Raw genomic sequence first — 22,201 nt, forward strand, 5'->3', positions numbered from 1 at the left:
AATACATAAAATACTGGAATTTCAGTTTAAACATTCATATATTTAACTTAACTATGTATCTATTTTTTATGTAAATAAAAAAAATGTATATTTATATAAATAAAAAAAACAATATATATATTTAATTTAAATATGTAAATGTTTAAAGCAAAAGAAATTCAATAAAGTTAGAAAATTTAGTCAAGTGAGCAGCTTTCTTTCTCAGCGCATAAATAAATTTGAAAAACGCGAAAGAACTGACGCGCGTGCGTGGCTAATCGCGCGTATTAGATAAACGGATAAAAAGAAAAAACGTTGAAGAAACAATGGGGATTAGTCACAAAGAGCTGATATTCCGTGCGATGCAAAGTTCCTTTCTTCGAGCAGAAAAATGCGTCGCTCGCTCGGTCGAACGTGAAAAACTCCCGGCGGCAATTCCGGCGGTTTTCCCCATTCCCCGTTCTTTGCTTTAGGAAAATTTACCGCCGATTTCGAAGATGACGTACCGCCTGGTAACGCTTTCGCGAAGTGCACGGGAAAATTATTGTCTTCGCGAGCCCATTGAAGTCTGTTTCGATTCGCGAAAAGTCTTTCTCCAAGTCTCTCTCCGAAGGCTTTCGCTCGTGTCGCACCGTCTCGAGCCGACGGATTCACTCGCGGTGAAGCTACGTGCGCCGATACCGTCGCGGCAGTAAAATTTTATTGCTGTTTCGCGGTCGCGCTACCATTGCGGAGAAAACGAATTTCTTTCTCTTTCAGAATGCCGGCGCGTGCACGAAGCCCGTGGACCGTGCCTTCCTTACGCACAGCCTTTTGTAAAATATATTAGCGATTCGCGATGGAGTCTGCGGAATTTCGTGCAACGCAATCTCGCGCGGAAGATTTGATGAAAAAAATTCACTGCAGAATAGACTGCGTCGTACTTCACAGTTAAATTATTCAGCTTTCGGCAAAACAACGTATATATTATATTCGTCGGTCCTTCGCGCTATTTTCATTCGGAGAGCTTCCGAATCGTCCGCGTTGTATTTCTTTCGTATTCCTTTTCCCAAAGTCGCGTACTTTTAAATAGCAAAATATTTTAACTCGACACTTTTTTCTACTTAAAACTTTTTTATTCTTTTTAAATCTTCAGTGCTGAGAACACTTTTGATGAAATACTCCGCTTTTGACGGTTTCTGCTTATTAGTTTTGATTACTCTCAAAGTTGCACGTTCACAGCACTGAAAGGGTAAGGCAGAAAAGTACTTAAATAAAAAATAAAAACAGAAAAATATATGTATAAATGCACAATTATATTGTAATTAAAATAAGCAATCTATAAAACAATGTTTAATATAAAAATCTTATGTATGTGTATACAAGAAAGTTTGCAGTTTTAATGTAGATAGCCCATACTAGATTGTTTGGCTATACAATACGAGCAAAAGTTACCGAAATTTAAAAACTGAAGGCTTCTTTATCTCTTTTATTTTTTTTTTTTCCAATCAACAATTTTGGTCGCGAATGTCCAAAGGCCCTGAAACTAGCTTCAAAGAGGAAAATAATGAAATATTTGATTTATAATGACGTTTGCAGCCAAAATCACTATATTTTACTGCCGTTTTAAATTAATAACTTTGAAAATAAATCTAAATAAATTTTTGCACGAATGCTTATTAAAGTTTTATTGGTACGTGTAAAAATGTTGATTTAAATGGTAACGCTACTTCCCCATTAAATTTACAAATAAGTGCTGCAAAATGCGATTTTATATTAAAAAAAAAAAGAAACAAGAGTAAACAAAAAATTAAAAAATTTGGAAATAATAAGTGAATTGTGCTCCAATTTTATACAAATACTCAAATATAATACTAAAATATTCTGTGCAATTTTTATATTTTTCACAATATTTCGAGAAGTGGCATATATTCTTAAGCAATAGGAAAGAAAAATAAAAACAAACGAACGTTGCTATTGTTAAATTATCCGACTGCACGTTCTTGCTTTATTTCATCTTGAAATGTTTTTATTAGTCCCTTTCCCGCGCGAGGATTATTCTTTCGAGAACTCCCCTTTCTCCAGCGTGAGATTTTTTGCGTCTAATTTCATAAATTTAAATGATGTTATCCTTAACGAGGGTGCACCTAAATGGCGTGTACGCCACAATTAGAGACTGCAAGAGGCACGTGACAGGTTAAATCATTAAAGAAAGCGTAGAAGGAGTCGGGTTTCCCTAATGCTTCTCAATTTATCTCCGCGAACGGAGATGCGTAGTTTACCCTCTCGCTGTCGGATCATTAACTCTCCCTTAAATTTGCATTACACCCTGTCCATTTAGTCCGGACAGTCATGGAATCTTATTAGAGCAAATTGTGACAAATTCCACCTTATGAAAAGATATTAGAAAGAATAATTGATATATGAGACGCGATCAATGTTCGCGCAAGCCTTTATGCGAATATGAATTGATGCCGTCGGTTCGAATCTTTTTGACGCTAAAGCTGGATATTATGAAAAAAAAAATCACAAGATTACGCATTGCGTACGTAGAAATCATCGACGGAAAAATAAAGGCTTATCTTTCGGACCGAGCCACGGAATGTTGCCGTGGGAGTGCGCATACAAAAGATTATACGCTGCGTAAAACGGAATTATATTCCCTGAAAAAGAGAGGAACGAGTTTTTTTCCGGGCTTACACGTTTTTTTTTTTTTTTTTAACGTGTGAACGTGAATTTTGCACCTTGTTTGTTAGTACATTAATATAAAAGGCTTGGCCCGCGTTTTTTAACATAAAAGGCTTAATTTAATTAGGGTAGGATTTACTTAATAAGTTGGCTAAGTTTCGCGTTATCTCACGTAATCATTTTATTCTTTCAATTCTTTCACATTGGCGAACAATAGAATTACTAAGGAACTTAACACGTTTATATAACTCAAAGGCATGACCGCTAATCAATAAGACTATTACTCCGACGAGAGGGAATAAATATAAGTCAGAAACAATTGATGCAATTGATCGTTTCCCGCCGTAAATATTCTCCGACTTAAAATGAGAATGGGTGATCAATAACGAACATATGCATCGCTAATGTGTAATTTAATAGGACGCACGGGATGCTCGTATCGAAAGAATTTATTTACATCCTGCACAGTCCTGTATACAGGGAGTCGCAAAATCAAAATGCTGCAGTAAGACAGTTTTCGAAAAATTAAATAAAGTATGAATTTAATTTAAGCACTCATGACTTGGATACGTGTCACTAGAGTTTTTATTACGTCGACAACTAAGGTTAAAACATATAGTATCGATTTATAAGTTCGTGACAACCGCTCAATGAAAGAAATTATTTGTGCAATGTTCGTAAAGTTTCACACATTTTATATAACTGTTATAGAGATCAGTTAGAATGACGATTGAAAAAGACCAAGTTTTATAAAGCTGAAACTAGTTTTCATTAGGTATAATAAATTTACTTTTGATGGCGTTTGATTTAATTTTTGTATTTTTGTATTTTGTATTGAGTAATCGATCGACGTTTGTTTGATGCCCTCTTTATGATTTTTAATTTAAGTAAAATAGTCATTTGTAGATTTTTAGTTCAAATGATAACTTTTGGAATATAAAGGTTTTTGAAGCTGGCCAATCATAAACTAATCAATTTTAGACATTTGCATGCCGGTGAGTCGCGCAAAAATTTCGCTGGGTACAGATCTGAAAATAATTTTGTTGAGAGTTCATCAAAATAATTGTTGGCCATCAAAATAAACTCTCACACTGATTGCCAGAATGTCAAAACTTTTTGCAGCATTGCTCATCATGCTTGAACAACATCCCTCATAATTATTTTGATGGTCCACTAAAATTATTTTGAGACCTGTATCGAGCTCAATACCTCGTTGCTTTAACAAAATCGTTTTCCTATGTAATATTTATAATTTACATGGTTATAACAACTACACTAATTGTAAGAGAAATGTTTAATGAAATCAACCAAAGTTTAGTTAATAGCGATCAAGTAAATTTTATTATAGTTATAATTACTGAATATATAGTTGTTTTGATCAAACAATTTGTAGCCTTAATTAAACAATTATTTTCATCCAACTAGTTATAGAAATAATTAAATATCCGTAACTCAATTTTTGTACTAATAACTAGACAATTTTTTTGATCACTATTTAACTAAACTTTGATCTCATTAAACGATTTTTCTCAGTGTATAAATATATAATTAGCACTAAAAATAACTATTAATAGTTAAAGTTTGATAATTACAATTATCTCTTTCTGTTAGCAACGATTGACCAGCTTTAAACCTCAAAAAATTAATGCTTGAAATAAAAATCTACAAACGGCTATTGTATAATGCTTGATTGTTCGATAACTATAGAATTTTGATACGCAAATTTTGAGGTTTCCTGTATAAATGTATATATTGTGTAAGTGAATACGACGCGATTTCGATTGAACCAGGCGCACTGCGTTCTGCCGTTCGTGCATACGGTCGTTAAATAATCGTTATTGACGCTATTGACGCTGTTTGTAGCGAGCGCGATATTCCGTCTCGGGGACTTTTATAAAGAGAAATGTGGAATCGTATCGAGTGCATCGACAACGAGAAACTTAATCCCTCAGCTCCCCGGGAAATCGGCGATAATTGGAAGTAATTGTACCAAGCGTTTCCCGAAGATGGGAAAAGATTCCTCGCCGCGCCGCCGCGCTCTGTTCTTGAAGATTTAATTCGTCGTCGACCATTAATTACAACGCGCCACCTCGATTCCGCCGGTGTTATCTATAAAACTTTCACGCAGCAACGCGTCGCGCCTTATTGGCACCTTGCGCGTAACCGCGAGCGAATTCATTCGGCGCCCCGGACGCTTTGGTTTCGACCACCCAAATATTTACGAATCGCGCGAATCGATATCAAATATTCGCGTGATAAAAACGGGGCGGTCATGTCGAATGTATACGACCGCACGTATTTTTTTTTCTCTCTCTCTCTCCTTTTTTTATCATCGCGCAGCGCGCGATTTTAACAGACATCCGCATCTCCCGAGCTCGATGGCCGATCGCGCCGATTTATGCGCGTCACGTCTCGCGAGAGATTTCGCGGATCTCTCACGCAACGTATTTGCGCCGGAAGTGGATCCAGCAATCGCACGTAAATCGAACATTTCTCTGAGCGCGCCGCATCGAGATGCAACGGCTGCGCGCGCGCGCGCGGGCGCGATTGCGCCATGCTGCATTTTTCCCACAGAGAAATGAGCTAAACATTACATGACGGTAATAAAAATGGCGGAGATGGCCGGGCGGAGACAAGAATAAGAAAATAATGAATCGTCATTCTTCGCTTGTCCCGCGAAGCGCGAAGTGACGTCTTCTTTGTTATTTCCTTGCACACTGCGCGCCCCTTGGTTCTTCTTCGATACCTTTTTTGATACCTTCGGACTGCCCTATGAACTTTGACACAAGCGTGTATTAACGTATTAACGGGCAACGTCGGCTTGATTAATGGACCACGGAGCTGGGAGACGGATGAATTAAATTCGCGCGGAGGAGCTAAAATAGACGGCCTTGTTGAATTCTTACATCGGCGATGAAAATAATCTTGCGAATGCCTTCACGCAAAACTCCGTTTTCGCAGTATGCTTCAGTGTCCTCGTATTTCTTTCTTACGTCTCGTGAATCCATCAAAAATTTTTTTTTTTTTACGCCGCGCCGTATTGAAACGCGGGTATTAATTCGCGATTGAAAATAATTTAGATAGATTGGATCGCTTTCTATTTGCTGCGTCGAGAAGAAATTTGATTAACTTTATTAAATACACGCAAAAGAAAAGATTTGATTGATTCGACAGATCTACAATCGTGATACACGGATACAATCAATTTACAATGTTTTATAAATCAATTGAGTTCAGTGTAATAAATATTCGTACTAAGTGGATTGAAATACGTGGAAAGAAGAAAGGAAAAAGGTGGATCGGCTGATTCAGCGAAGCTTGCTACGCGAATTCAATTATATTCAACTATAATTAAGAATTAGGATTTGATAATTCAACAAAGAAATGCTGTACTTAATAGCAATGTGAACGAGTTGTCGGAGCAACAAGTTTTCTTCGTTACTGCAGCAAAAATAAATATATAGAAATTTTAATCCACGTATATCCAATTGATTTTCGCAGAAGGTTGTCTCGCTGTATGTTAAGAAATTTGCAAGGCCATTAAAATTTGACGATTTGATTTGATTTCACAAATATAACGAAGAATATGCAAATAGCCAGTTTTCTAAATCAATCGAATCCCGCGTATACAAATCATATTAAATATTCGTACGAAGTAGATTGAAATATGAAAAGGAGAAATGAAACTCTATGATACATTTCATGTACGTAAAAAAAAAGAGATCGGTTGATTCAAAAAAGCTGCAGCGAATCAACGTCTGTAACCAAGGAGATTTGATATTTCAACGAGAAAATTATATTTAAAGGCAACGCAAATAAATTGTTAAAGCAACTGATTCTTTACTAAAATAAAAATTGCTAACGCAACAATTTTCTTCATTTAGAAAGATTTAGGCAGCAGCCTTTGACGCTACGAACACTTCGAGGTATTCTTTGATTGATCAATTCGTAGGATTCTTCGTTCCAATTGGTCAAACGTTCGAAGCATTTGAAGCGTCAAACCCCAGCTTTAATTGATTTTCGCAGAAAGTCGTTTTACTGCCTATACCAACAAGTCTGCTGTGTCGTTATAACAAATACGCGGAAAGAACAATTTTATTCTAAAAATTTAGCTAGACACAGATAAAAAAAAAATAGTTTTACGTTGCACTACCAAAATTATTATGCAATAAGACATTTAAGCATGATGCCACTGCTGCAAAAAGTTTAGACGTTCTAGCAATCAACTTGAATGTCCGAGTTAAATTTTTTAATGGTTCAACATATTTATTTTCCGATCTGTATTTGAGCAAAATTCTTCTTTCCGTGCGCGAATAGTTGCAAACACTAATTTATTTCAATTGCAAAACTTTATTTTAACATAGAAAGGAGACTGTTCGTATATATAATATATAATATATAATATATAATATATAATATATAATATACGAACAGTCTCCTTTCTATGTTAAAATAAAGTTTTGCAATTGAAATAAATTAGTGTTTGCAACTATTCGCGCACGGAAAGAAGAATTTTGCTCAAATACAGATCGGAAAATAAATATGTTAAACCATTAAAAAATTTAACTCGGACATTCAAGTTGATTGCTAGAACGTCTAAACTTTTTGCAGCAGTGGCATCATGCTTAAATGTCTTATTGCATAATAATTTTGGTAGTGCAACGTAAAACTATTTTTTTTTTATCTGTGTCTAGCTAAATTTTTCATCATAATAATAGTTATGGATTCACTGAATCAATAAAATGATTACTTAACCGTTTTAATAAATGACCTTTTCCGTGTGCAGACATATAATTTCCATTTATCAAAGGAAAAACTTATGTCACGCGTATTCTATACGATGTTATAAAAAAGGATTTAGATTTGAGCGCGCCACATACCATGCCGTCAAACTTCTCACCTTCGCCCGAAGTCTCGACTCGTGCAATTAAATGTTTAACAACTTAGCGCGACGGCGAACGTCTCACACACTCCTCCGAACGTTCTTATCGCGTCGGTCGTTAGGCGCGAAGTCATTAATTTCTTCAACTTTGCAGCGATCGTTTGCACGGATAATGTTTAATGAAAAAACTCTAACGAAAGGAGAAGAACTCGCAGTTACACACCCGACTGCGCTTCGATTCAAATTTATTCAAATATATGCTGACAAATAGAATTTAAGCATAAGCAGAGAGAGAGAGAGACAGAGCGCTGGCGTGAAACTCGTCAGACTGATGTCTGCAACATAGAAGTGCAGTCGGTTACGAAAGCTTGACTGGATTACAAAGACACGTTGGAAATGCACGAGTCTGCCGCTATGTTACTGTGTAATGGCGTTTCCGCGGCTCCGAAACGTCATCCTGAATGTTAAATCCACGCCAAATTCTCGAGCCTGGCGAGCGGAAAGTGCTTATAAAATCGCGCAGTCCGAGACATAACGGATCCCCAACTCCCGCGGCCGGCTGACGTATTTGGATACGGGCGGCGGGGAAATTTTCGTGTAATGTCTTCATCTGAAATTCTTCGGGAGAACTGCGTTCGGAAACGACGGAATAGAAAACTTTATTACGGCCTCTGTCCGACAGTAATTATATTCCGTGGAATATAGTCATCCGAAATGCGATAGCCCCGGCGCGCATTATTATAGATTCCACGGGCTGAAAAAGAGCTGAAAACGAGCGACTCTCGCGCGTTTTACGTGAAGACGTAAACAGAAACAACGTATGACACGCGTGTAATTATAATAACGTAACAAAATACTCTCCCCGGAAAATTGTGCGCTAACACGTTGAAATAGTCTCGCCGGTTTAACAATCTCGTTAAAAAACGAAAGTTACCGATTACATAATTGCTCTTAACGGGAACTGTTTTGCGCGAAATTTGCGTAAAAAAAAATATATATTTTTTTTTGTATTTCACGGATATATTATGCGAGCGCGCGTTCTATTCGTAAAAAAAAAAAAAAAAAAAATTTGTAATTGCTCTTGTAACTTTTTCAAACGAGATATGCGCGGGTACGTTTCGTATAACGCCTTCGGAAAAATAGGGCGGTTTTTATCGGATGCAAGTACAAACTCGTTAAGCTCCGGAATGGCCCAAATTAACCTCCGGGGTGTAATTAACCCTCGGTGAGAGCGACTACTACGGTTGCAGCTTTATCAATAAATAACTTTGTCGCGAACGTGACAAGAGGGTACTCGCCTCGTTAAGATTGCCAAAGTGCTTAATTTGCGAATCTATTCTTACATCACTGGCGCTGTATCGCACCGCAAGGGTGAAAGATGCAGGGGAAGGTCGCCCCAACTGGCACCCAATTTCATTTTTGGGTAGAGGAGAAAGTAGTATTATGACTATTACCCCGTTATGGATTACCCTTCTCTTATATTTGTTATTAGGCGATGAATTCTAAATGAATCATTTACGAGTATTTAGTAGCCCGTCATTATGTAGTGACATTAATATGCCTGCTAATGTATAATAGACAACAATTATTATAAGACGTTTTTACTTTGCAGCATTTCAAAGATACTTTTTCAAGATACATTTCAACATTTAATTACACATGCTTCCCCATTGTTTTTAAACTTGAGCGTATTATTATACGAATGTATGTACATACACTCGACTGTTTTTTTTGTTGTTTAACTTTTTATTTGGCTGTATACATTTCGAGTTATGCAAAGTAAAACAATAACATGGGGTTTAAAATGGTTTTTTAAGCGAAATTTTCATATTAAAATATTTCTTCGATAAAGCGATTGCCGCCTTAGAGGGCTGCGTTCAGAAATATTGGAGATATCATTTTATCCTTGTTTTTTAATGTTAAACAAGGATAAAAGAATATTTCTAACGTTTCTGAACGCAGAAAAATTCTAAACAACGGAAAATTAAAAATATATAATTTTGTAAGAAAATTCTGTTTTTTTTTTAAACAAAATCAATTTTTCAAATATATTTTTGGGATAGCCGTATTATCATCCTGTTTCCTCCTCCATACATTACGCAGTGACGTTATATTTCTATAAATTATGTCTTAATAAATATTTCATAATTTTGAATCTATAATCTATTAAACAACACTTTAACGGATAGAATCGATCAAGTTTTCAATTAATTATTAACAAAGTTATTGAATAAAGTGTAAATAGATGCCATATTATTACCTTTTCCTCTAATATTTCTCAAACAAAAGCTAAAAATAAAATTTTTAATATATGAATACAAAATAGAAAGTATCTTCTTTTGGATGATATAGGAGTTTTTATAATACTGTTTCATATTTTGTAATAATTAATATTTTTGCAAGCCAAAAAGAGCATTTGAAAAATTGTGCTCCAAAACAAAAATTTCCATACATAGAAAAATTTAATTGGAATCAGTATTCCCATTTATTTGACTGAAAGTTGTTTCATTGAAAATTGCAATATGCTTATATAAAACATTATTTGTTCAAATAAAAAAATGTTGTTTTATTTAAACAACATTTATTATTTGACAAAAATAACACTATTATTAGTTGTACCTATTGATTCCATACATTGATTTGTCTGGACAATGCCAAATAAAATTATTTGGTTGCAATAAAATTTATTAAGTCCAAAGAAAATGGTTTTCTCTATGTGGGCAATAATAGCAGAATTCAGACACTGCCCCTTGAGAAAGGAGTTAACTATAAAATAAATTGATAAACGAAATAAAGAAATATATTTTTATGTATTAAATAACAAATTTATAAAATTAACAGGCTAGAATTAACCCTCCTCCCTCCTCCCTTTTTATATATTTTTTCAGCATCTTGTTAGTGGATCTATCGCGCCTGACGTTATTTTTCTACTCTACAATATTAAAGAACATATGAAAAAAATTCATGAAACAACTGTCAACATTGTAGTTGAAGATTTCATAGTTATTCTCTATTCTCACGGAAACCTGGTCTGCTTTATGCTGCACGGCAGTTTTATGATTCAAGGAAAAATATGAGAGAGAGAGAGAGAGAGAAATATAATCATAACAGTTTTCGGAAGTTACAAACATGTAAAATGACCTAATATTATCAATAATATATCCATTATTGTTTACTGTACAATTTGCAAGAAAAAATCGTGCAAATATTAGTTTTGTTTTTCACAAATTCGTTTATAGCAAATTTTGTTATACAAAAAAGAGCCACGAATGTAAGAATATTCAAAAGGGGAATAAATTCACTGTAGCCCTCGCAACAATCTGCATAGCAATCGATCTCGATGCTACGTAAAAATCTGCCGATCGGGCTTCTTTTGTAAAGATATACAGATTCGCGAGAGAGCATCCCTCTCTTTCTCTCTTTTCCACCGTAACATTCTCAGAGCACTTCATTTCCGTAATCTTTCGGCGGTAAGACGCGGGAAAGAGGATTGCACGAGGAGTGGCGAGAGGAATTAAGAAAGGCCTTCGGAGGTGGTATTCCCAGATCCCTCGTTTCGCCGGAATCAACGGCGGCGTATCGCAGTTACCTTAACGAGGAACCTGCTCGTAAAGGGAAGCGCGACGGCGGCGATGCGTCGGCCTATTCATCGAGTCGTTCCACTCGCCGTATTAGAGACCGACGGACGCCGCATCGCGCGAAAGCCAAGAAAGCGCCGGCGAAGTCATCGCGCGGCCGCGTTTAGAGCTCCGTTTTAACGGCTTAGAGAAACTTGGTGGCGACGACGACGACGACGACGACGATGTGAAGAAAAGAAAAAAAAAAAAAAATAGACGGCGGAAATAAAGGCAGGGTGGATCTCGAAAACGGCGGCGACGTGACGCGGCGAGACGCCCCTCCCCCTCCCGCCACCCCGACGTGGATTACGCCCGACTACTCGTTTCCCCTCGCACTCATTTGCTTATGAATGTATATATGAGGTATATACCTCCGTTACTTTTCTCCCCTCGAGCGGCGCGCGTGTGAAGCTTATTGTATTTCACGCATGTAAACATGCACGTCGCGGAAATGAAATATGGAGAAATATGAAGCGTATTACGGACTGTGCTTCCCATTACTTTGCACCTCGATGGAGTAAAATGAACCTGATACGTATATACGAGCGGATTATAATAAACAAGATCGGTGCAGAGAGCGCATATGGATCTTTCTCGATGTACGGTAAAAATTACCGTTCGTACATTCATCTTACGTAACGCGCGTGCGAAAAGGGGGTACTCCGCGATACGCTAAACCGCGGTACGCGAAGCAGATCTATAAATCACAAACGTATCCGGCGGATTATACCACCGACGCGCGCGAACTTGTCGATGTATAGACCGCCCGCTGCACACCCCGTTGCTATCATTATATCCAGTTTGCACTTGGATTCAGCCCGTGAAAAGCCGAAAGAGGAACGCGACAGCTTTGATCAATAGAAAAACATAGATCGAACATCGGGGCTGTAATCGCGTTTGGCGTCAAATAAATTTTTTATCGGTCCTTTCGAGACGGATTGTTCGCGATCGCGAGCTCTCATCTCCTCTCGCAAACTCCATTTTCACGTCAACGCAGTGTTGCCCATTTATTCGTCTTCTCGATGAGATGTTTCAAATTGTGAAATAGCGAGCGTTCTTGTTTTTCAAATTGAACGTTTATTTTTATCAGGGATGGCGAGTAACGCGTTATAAATAATGAGTTGCCATTACTTTTATTATTTTTTTTTATTTTTTTTATAACGATTTGATAAAACGTTGCAATTTTTCATAACGTCAACGGTAGCGTCAGGGTTAGTCACTTTGGCAAGTAACTTGTTATAATTACGTTATTTATTGGAAAAAGTAACTTGTTAGTTGACTCGTTCCGTAATGAGTAAAAGTAATGCATTATTAGAAGAAAAAGGGATATTGTGGCTGCTATGATATTATCTTCGTTATTAGGTGACGAATTTTAACGATATTGCTCGTGAAATTATTTGTTTAGTAGCCTGCCGGTTTTTAGTGGCGCCAATATGTCAATAAACAACAGATGACGATTGTTCACAAGACATTTTTACTTTTGAACACCTTGAAACTTTTTCAAGATACATTTCAGCATTTAATTATACATACTTCGTTATTGTTTTTAAACTTTAGTGCATTATCATGTGAATGTAAATAAACTCTAATGTTTTTTTTTGTTATTCAACATTTTATTCGGCTGTACACGTTTCGAGTTACGCAAAATTAAATAATAACGTGGGATTTTGTGAATGGCTTTGTAATCGAAATTTTCATATCGAAATATTGCTTCGGTAAATCAATTGTTACTCGAGAGGGCGGTATTCAGAAACATTAGAGATATCATTTTATGTTTAATGTTTAAACAGAGGTAAAATAATATTTCTAATGATATCTCCAAAGTTTCTGAACACAGAAAAATTCTAAGCGATAAAAAAAATTGAAAATATATAATTTTGTAGCTGATTTTTTATTTTATGCAAATCGTCTTATTTGTTAGTTGATCCCGGACGAGCCTCTGCTACGATCGCAAGAAAATTTCGCGCTCGATTTTAGTTTGGGAGACACACAGTTTGGCATCATGACGGAATCCATCGCGTATTGATGCTCGATATAAACTTTTAAACTTGCCCCTCAAATTTATTTGGTACGTCGAAAACTTTTCCATATTCGAAGACTCAGCTCTTACGCGCTACGCGCTTTGAGCACGTGCGCGTGTAAAGAATAAGTAATAGAGGCAGAGAAATGTTGCATAACATAACTTCTAAGAGAAAAATTTCGCCAAAAGATCTTACGTTTCAATACGTTTCTAATCCTTAGCGAAAATCACTCTAGATGCAAATATTTCAGACAGACACGGTCGCCGTCGCATTGGAACAATTCTCGTCTTTCGTCTAATTAGTAATAATATTTGTATAAATCGTTCTCTGTTTATCCAATTTCCGTGAATAATTTCCAAAAGTGGAATCCCTGCCCCAAGTGGAGATGAGGCAAAATCGTAATATTTTTGCCGGCAAATCTCTGGAAGATATAATTCATTACCCGGCGTGGTTCTAATTTAATGAATTATCTATGCTACTGAATAACTGCCGAATTACGGCCACATTCATTCATCTTTAATCCTCATTCTCTCTCTCTCTCTCTCTCTACCTCTGGGAATAAATTGAGGGCCGTGCATACCAAATTCCTATCCTCCTTTCAAAATTTCTCTCACACAGGGTTGCATTCAGTAACCTGCACAATAATCTTGGCCATTATGCGAAAGACAGATTCAAGAATAGGCATAGCCATAAAGAGCGGTAGATGTTATTATGCCAGACAAAGTGCGACTATTCTACGGTTTGACGAAGAGCACGAGGCATTCTTGTTGGCCTGCATTTTCTACGGATTCACCTGTTCGCCATAATGCACGTTTCTCGCATAAAAAAAAAGTATGATGGATGATAACTTCAAAAATCAAAAGAAACTTCTCGTAACATAGGAATCGAAGAGTTTACATTGCTTCTTCTTAAACCTCCCTTTGTCTACAATTCTATTAGAGCCAATTATTTAACATTATTATTGTTTAATTAAAAACAAAAAATGGAAGGACTCTCGAAAATTAATAGAATCAAAAAGGGGGCTAATGAGAGGCTGATGTTGATGCGTATATTTCTAAGTTTATTCAATATAAACTCAAGGACGATGTTTAATTAAATAATTAACTGACTATGCATTGCTGGCATCTGATCAATTACTATGCATATCACGTGCCTATCGCGTATCAACTGCGATACACGTACAAACTTCCGATATACAAAATGACGATGACGACAAAGAAATATTTTTCCAAAGTGACAATATATACTAATGTCCCTGAAAATAATTTTTCCTTGTCGCGCCAACATTAATCTTCCGGCGAGCGTTTACATCACTGTCTGCAGCAACAGCAAAAGCACATCTCTGCTTTTGTAATAACTCCTACTAAAATTATGAAACTTTTTTGCAGAACGTACTTGCAGAAATGTGTCCCTTTCTCTCCCGACGTTGTCTAAATTTGATCGACATATCAATTGATCTGACGAAAGATTTATCGTTTTTGGGATCCAAATTACATATTTAAAGGACAAACGAAGTTCTTAAAAGAAGATGGATTGACGAATGTCCCTCGCGAAGAAAAAAGGAATACACTGAAGTCCACGGCGTGCGGCGACAATTGGATTTTGCTGTAATTTTATTTTCAACCTTATTCGATAACATACGACGAGCCTCTCGCGTCAAGCTAATGCATTCAGATTCGTGTCGCTGAATACATCGCAAAAAGTACAGCGGCTGCGTTAGCGGCCGATGAATTATTTACACATTACACCGCATCCGCGCTCGCTATGCAAATTACGGGAAAGTAATGATCAACCGAACCCGCGGCGCGCATCTTAATCGACAGAAATGTGTGCCGTCGACAAGAAACTCGCTTTGCGCTTTGCTTCGCGAAACTAAAGTCGCGATAACGGCGCGCGATGAAAACGGCGCGGCGGTGCCGATGCATCACGGCGGATTCCTCCGTAGGATCGCCAATTAAGGGATGCAAGTAATTGCCGCGACTCGGAAAGGAAATAAAGAAAGGAAGAAAAACGGAACACCTGTCCGATTCCCACGCGGTAGTTCCACCCGTTCTATCTGCCGCGGTTTCCTCCTTTATTCAGCCAAGCCATCTACCCCGCGCTTGTACTCGGTACACAAGTGCGCCGGTTGCGACAAAGCTACTTTGTTGCTGCTAATTGGCTCGCGCGATCGATAACCACGCAATTCGGGCGCTTAATCCCATCGCATACTGCACGCGTGGCGCGGCGTGACGTAAGGATACGCGTGGACGCCCTGTTTATACGTTTACACGTGCGTAAGTACCCTGCGCGTTGTTGCCTTCGTTCTGCGGCTTTAACAAAATTCGATGCAACGGGAAGAGACGAAAAACAACTACACGTATGATTCAATAGCGGAGGAGAAGACGGTATTACGGCTCTTGTTGTTTTAATGGCCACTTGTATAATATCAACGTTATTAGGCAAAGAATTTTAGTGATTATTTATGGAATTACTTGTTTAGTAGCTCGCCGTTATGACACCAGTACACCAATACACCGATAATCGACCACTGTTGTAAGATGGATTTACTTTTGAACATTTCGAACTTTTTCAAGATACTTATATTTACTTATGCATACTTCCTTACTCTTTTTAAACTTGCGTATCGTCACGCAAATGTAGAAGAAAGTTGCTGAATGCATACCGGTTTTCTAGAGCGTATCTGTTCATTATTTTACATTTTTGCTTCATATAATCGAGATTTAGTGACAAAAATAAAAAATAAATAAATAATATAGACAAAAATTTAACAAGTTTTATTTTGTTTCGTTTATCCTATCAGCATTTGAGAAAATCAAGTACATCTGATGTGAATTTTTCATAAACTTATACAGCTGACAATTTTATTTTGAGTTGTTATATTTTCATAAAAAACTTATTGTAAAATATTTCATATTCTTTGTGTATATATATATATATATATTTATATATTTATAAATCGATATTTTTATAAAGTCTATCAAGTTTTCTAATTCGTAGTATCACTACAAATTTTACAAGAAATAATACTAATAAAGATTGATAAGTGATAATGATAAAACTAGTAATTGCTATGAATAAAAATACGTCAATACAAAAATTAATTCAAGCCAGTTTTATCCCGGTGTTCTTATCTTTTCATTATTGTTACGAGTATTTATTAATTATAAAATATTTAACCGCACTTTCCATTAATTATTATTAAAATAAATATTAGTTAATAGTTTCTTATGTTCTTGATTACTTTAATTTGATTACTTTCACAAATTCGATATTTTTTAAGACAATTTAAAAGACCTCAGGTACGTTTTTCTAAATCATCCCTTTCGCTGCATGTTACAGAAAGGCTTATAACAAATTAATTTGTTATTATTGAAAGGTGTAACATGTAATAATGGATGACTGAAACGTCGAGCTACAATTTGGACTTTGATTTGCATCCAAAACAACATCAAATACATAATTTAATAAAAAATAGCTTACATGGTACACATAGAACGACTCTCTCTTGCTCCTACGTGCACTGGAGTACTTTTTGTTATTTAATAGTTTATTCGACTGTGTATATTTCGAGTTATGCAAAGTTAAACAATAGCATGGGATTACGATGCTCCCTTAAGCTTTTAACGCCTCCGCAGGTACAATACCTATTTTTCAAAGTTTTCGAAGTTTATTTAAAATAAAGAGGAGATATTGCAGAATACGCATGCAAATGTATTTACGTATGTACACACAAAGCTTCCGCATATAAACTGCAGTACAGAAAATCTATAATACATGTAATATAAACTGTAGATTAGCAGTAGAATTACGATCAACTTATCGCATAATTATTTTGATAAGTTGATTTTAGTTCTACTACCAATAGTTTACATTACATTACATGTATAGTTTACATTACATGTAATTTTCAATACGCTACAGTCTATATGCGGAAAGATTATATACACGTACATGTGTTTGCATGTAGTCTGTAATATTTTCTCTTTGTTTTATATAAATGTTTAATTTCATAACAAAAAATTGTTTTTTCTTAACAAAACTAATTTTTTTAATCATTTTTATAAATAAAGCATTCTAAATAAAAAATATTTAATTATTTAAGAAACGTAAGAAGTGCTATAAAAATCTACACGAAAATGTTAGAACAGTGTTGAAACACTTTTCTAAATCTTTGTAAATCTTTGTATCTTTGTTATGCGATTTCTACAAATTTCTCATAAAACTATGAACTACAACATTCTACACATTTCTAAGTAGCTTACTTTGGCAAAAAGAATTTCTTGGAATAATTACAAAGTTTTATTTAAAATTGAAATTTGTAAAAATTATTAGTTTCTTTTTGTAGAAATATTTATTATTTTTCTTTTTGATACATTTGTTTAACTATTAGCATTAACGAAAACGTTCCAATTCTAGCGTTTTGGCGTGCAAATTCTGTAGAATTTTCTCCGCAAGAATTTGAGTCTAGAATCGATTGAGCAACATGTTGACGAATGTAATCGCTGAGTTTTCAATTAAAAATATTAATTATTAACAAAGTTATCGCAAACAAAATGTGAATGGGAGGCTGTAATACCACCTTCTATCTATAGACGTTAGTGTAACATACTGTTCTTTGCTAAGAAAAGCTTTCTCAGCTACTGCAAACAATTTCTAAGTTTTAGTTGTCGTTACCTTTTATCGCAATCCCCGCAGCGCGTAAAGAGTGTCTAAACGTGTTTTCGTGTCTAGAAATCAGGCAGAGCTTGTGATATCTGCCAGAGATAGTAGGCGGCAAGTGTCAATAATGTGAAGATATCGGACGTTAACGAGGCGTGCACATGCCTGTCCGTGTGTGACCAGAATAAAACTAAATATATATTTGTATCGGAAATTATTAACCTTTGACCGTAAGGAAGAAATCTTACGCTTCTTCTCGCTTCTTACACGTTCCTCGAGAAAGAAGTGTCTCAATCGCGCGACTAAAAGATACGCGCAAATAAATCATATCGCGTCCCTTCCCTGTCGAATTAAAAATTAGATTACATCACGAACTTCGTGATATAATAATGATAGATAGCGAGTAACGTAGTTTCACGGAGTGGAAACCATGATCCGCTTATTGAATTAAGAAGTATTCGTCTCTCCCGAACGAACGCTAAATAATTCTCGTGGAATAACGGAGATGATATGGCGGAACAACGGACTTACCAATATGTGTACGCTCCTACAAATTAATTTATGCTGCGGTGGCCGGTATGATGTCGTCGGTCCTTATTAGCGTGATCACCGTCCGAGTGGTAAATTTGTGATGGCCAGGACGAATAACGAGGCGAAACGCTTCCGCTCCGGTGCATCCGAATCCCTTCGTGCAGAAATATAATCACGTCAATAAACGTGAAAATGCGATTTTCCACGGGGGAGTAATTCATAAAGGAAATAAATGAATAAGAAAAGCGTACGCGTACGCGTCTGAAAAGAGAACTTGCCGGTAAAATGGCGCGTTTTTAAATTTTCACATAGTTTTATAGGCGAACAAAATACGTATAACGCCAACGAATGTAGCGACCAAGATAAAACGGTAGATATATTTAACGTACATTTCTCTTAACTTTCTCATTTAACCGTGACCGTATCGAATGCGAAGTCGAATAAAGTCGCGCACGATGAATTATTTATTATATATTCAATAGCGTTTGACCAGCAAATGTCAATACTTTCAGAATTCCATCGACGACTCTACTCTATTTAAATATAAACGCCGGGACCTCACCTGTGCCACCTCGATCCTGGCGGACTCCTGAATTCTCCGCAACTTTCTCAATCGCCTAAGTAATCCCAGCACAGACAACAGCGCGATATCGGTGCTTCGTAATTCATTTATCAGTGCAGCACATTTATCAAATCGCTCAATTCTCCTCGACGATATCACTTTTCGAGCATCTCTCTCTTTCTCTTTCTCTCTCTCTCTTTCCTCTCGAACCGCTAGAGAGTTCCCCGCTGGTCGGAAGCTGCGCCTCCGCTGCGCTTCCCTTCAGAGCCGGATCGAATGCGGATCGTTGAATATCATTACGTAGCTTTTACCTTCGTAAAGACCTGTTGGCTATTTCGATCCCCGCTGAAAGGCAGTCCGGATTTCCGCGGACACTCGTTCCCTCGAACTTCGCGTCACACTTCATCTCTCCAATGTGCTTCGTTCACGCGAGTTCATTGACATCCGGCCACTGCCCGGACTTGGTCTTCCCTCTCGACTACTGTCTCGTAATCTAACGACTCGGAACCACTCGCGGTCGGATCCGCGGAGTAAATTTTTTATTCCGCTCCCGCGAGACTCCCGATCGGCGGTGGGCCGATCGCCGATCGGCTCTCCTTCTGCTCGTCGCGGTTCCGATCCAGCGAAAATTTTCGACGTCTAATGCGCACCACCTCGATCGCTCTTCGTTGAGCAAAATCATCAACTCAGTCTCGGTCCTGCCAACAACCGATAACTCAACCGCGCTCTCCCTGTCCGTCGACTCTCTTCGATCTCCTCCGCTCGATCACCGAACTCGTCCTCGATCCTCACCAAGAAACAGACCAAGAGAGATCGACACCCGACCACGATCCACGCGGCGAACTTTTGCCCGGCTCGACACCTCCGTGCGATCCAGAATCCAGGGATCGAGGTGTGACGACGGATGATCCAGGAACGATGATCCGGGAGCGCGAATGGCGAGATAGAGGCGAACACCGGCCGGTATCGGGACCTCGTGGATGCTGACTTGTTGGCTCGCGGAGTAACGTGTCGCGACTCGCGAGAGTGGGTGGAGTGCGCCCCTCGCCGCCGGGTGGCCAGGCCAGGTCGGCGACCGTCGTGCCCGTGCTCCTGCGAATGGCTTGTACCGGCGGCGCGCTCGCGACTGGGATCCTGGATTTCGGATGAGGGGCTCGCTCTCAAGAATCAAGCACGCAGGCGCCGCACGCTCGCCGTCTCTCTCCCTGGCGCGCCGACTCGCCTCGCCTCTCTCTGTCTTCCTTACTCGGCAGCCTGCCGGTGCTCGCCTGCTCCTGCTTTTACTCGCGGGGTGGATGATACGAGAGAGTACAACCTACCCTACCTGTCCACCTGCCCCTACCTGTCTGCCCCTCTACCTGGTGATGTGCGCTGCCCCCCATTCCGTACCCCCTGCCTCTGACCCTGCTCCTGCGCCTGCCCCTGCCCCTGCCCGCCCTGACATCTCAGAAAAGACGTGCATGCTATTAATAATTGCCCTGGTGACGCGGTCTGAGCGACAAACACGCGAGCACGTTCGCCGCTTCCTGACGTAGTCCTCGGTTAATGACGTTGAGATACCTCGGCGCTAACGCGGCCCATCCACGTAGATGCATCAGGCTAATCGCGTCAATCTGCTCGACGGGTCTCGAGCGGAATGCGCTAAACGGAAGCGATTACGCGCTGTAACGCGGACTGATCGCGGAAGCGTATGATCCGTATAAATAATATACAGAGAGAGAGACAGGTCGTTATTTCCTGTCTTTAAATACTCTTGCGCACTTTCTTATTTTTCCTTTTCCCCCTATGAGCAGAAAAATATATCGTGTAATTTCACTCTGAAAAGGAGATAAAAAATAAAAGTTATTCCCTTATTTAGTTTTCATCGAGCTGAGTGCCAAGCATATTTTTGTAATATTCTACAACGTTACGTTTCACAAAAAAAAATATATATAAGGAAACTTTATTACGCTATTAACTGTCGTTCACAAATGTCAACATGCAAGTCTTTTTATTCCGTGACGTCCTTGTCCGCTCCTGTTCCTGCACGCAGGGCTACGTGAGTCTACTGAGGGTTGTCTTACCCATCAACTTGCCTAGTCCTTCGCTCGCTACGTGCCTCGAGTATTTTCGCTGCGCTACCTGCTCACACAGTGACATTTATACGCGCCGGTTTTTAAACGCGTGAGTTTAAAAAACTTGCTTTTTTCCTCGGTGCACATTTGCAATTTTTAATCCTGCCGGTAATTTTTGATGTGGAAAAAGTGATTGTAGCAAAACAGCCCCAATAGAGAATTAAACTCCGTCCGTCGTTCAAAACTGCCGCAGGGATAAACAATGAAGGTATGGTAATGACACAAACAATTACACTAATAACGTTCTAAGTGGAAGATTCTCAGTGCATATGCGATCGCGTATTAAGGTTTCAAGAGCATTGTACAGGTCGCTCGGGATCCTATGTAAACTACCTAAATCCCGAGTTAACATATTCATTCGAGGGACGATACACGCACGCGGCGTGCACATGTGGACGTGAATTCTGAATTAATTATTGAAATCTTTCTGAGGTCGTTGATAGGTGATTGATATAATTTTCGTCACTTTGATGAGACCAAATTACAAGTTAACTTAAGTTAAATCAATAACGGTGTGCGATGGGTGCACGACCGTGAGTTAATATTTTTAAACAATAACAAAGGAGACTATATAGAACCGATGAAAATGTCAAACAAAAATAAGGGAGCCAATATTATTGTATAATAATTTACAGTGGATCGATTGGTGCCTAATAATAATTTTTGTGTAAATTTTCCGCGAACAAATTCTTTACAATGTTTCAATATGCTCATCAGCATCATTATAATTAAACTGTTAGTTGCTCGTCAATTTAATTTGTAATATTACGAATTTCGGCTTTGGTTAAAGACTGTTTCAAGACCGCGAGTATAAAGGAACATAAAAGACGAGAAGATAAAAAAAATGCTGCATTATAAATGAGAAAATAAAAAAAATTATTGCGTACATTTGTGCGTTGATGTGTACTTTTATTTTCTTAACTGTGCTCGCGTGCACCTTCACGCGCTTTAACGCACTGAAACTTCAACAAATAAATCCATATTAAATTAAAAAAATAAGCATAAACTAAACACTCGTACATATCTCTTTGTTCATAAATCAACTAATTACAAATTTTAAAAATTGATTTACGGCTTTATTTTCCCTCATAAAATACGTTCATACAAATACATGAGAATAGGCCGCGCTTGGAGCCAAAATGGTAGAGAGTTTGCGGTACTTTATA

The 22,201-nt window shown here is 37.9% G+C and overlaps 1 protein-coding gene across 8 annotated transcripts in view; it reads right to left on the reverse strand.

Annotated features, from left to right (window-relative positions):
* The window catches only part of LOC105196261 (glycine-rich protein 5), a 155,386-nt gene extending 135,104 nt beyond the window's left edge, over positions 1 to 20,282 (reverse strand). For 3 of the 8 annotated variants that reach the window (XR_005574652.1, XR_005574651.1, XR_005574649.1), the window contains exons 1-2: positions 18,922 to 20,268; positions 18,360 to 18,513 (exon numbers count right to left, since the gene is read on the reverse strand). The gene's annotated coding sequence lies outside the window, so the exon portion shown is untranslated. Of the gene's footprint in view, positions 1 to 18,359; positions 18,514 to 18,921 lie in introns of all 8 variants that reach the window. The other 5 variants (XR_005574653.1, XR_005574648.1, XR_005574650.1 and 2 more) reach the window with 5 other exon arrangements.
* Between the last annotated feature and the right edge of the window lie 1,919 nt (positions 20,283 to 22,201).

Source organism: Solenopsis invicta, chromosome 4, assembly GCF_016802725.1.
Source record: "Solenopsis invicta isolate M01_SB chromosome 4, UNIL_Sinv_3.0, whole genome shotgun sequence".
Taxonomy (NCBI): domain Eukaryota; kingdom Metazoa; phylum Arthropoda; class Insecta; order Hymenoptera; family Formicidae; genus Solenopsis; species Solenopsis invicta.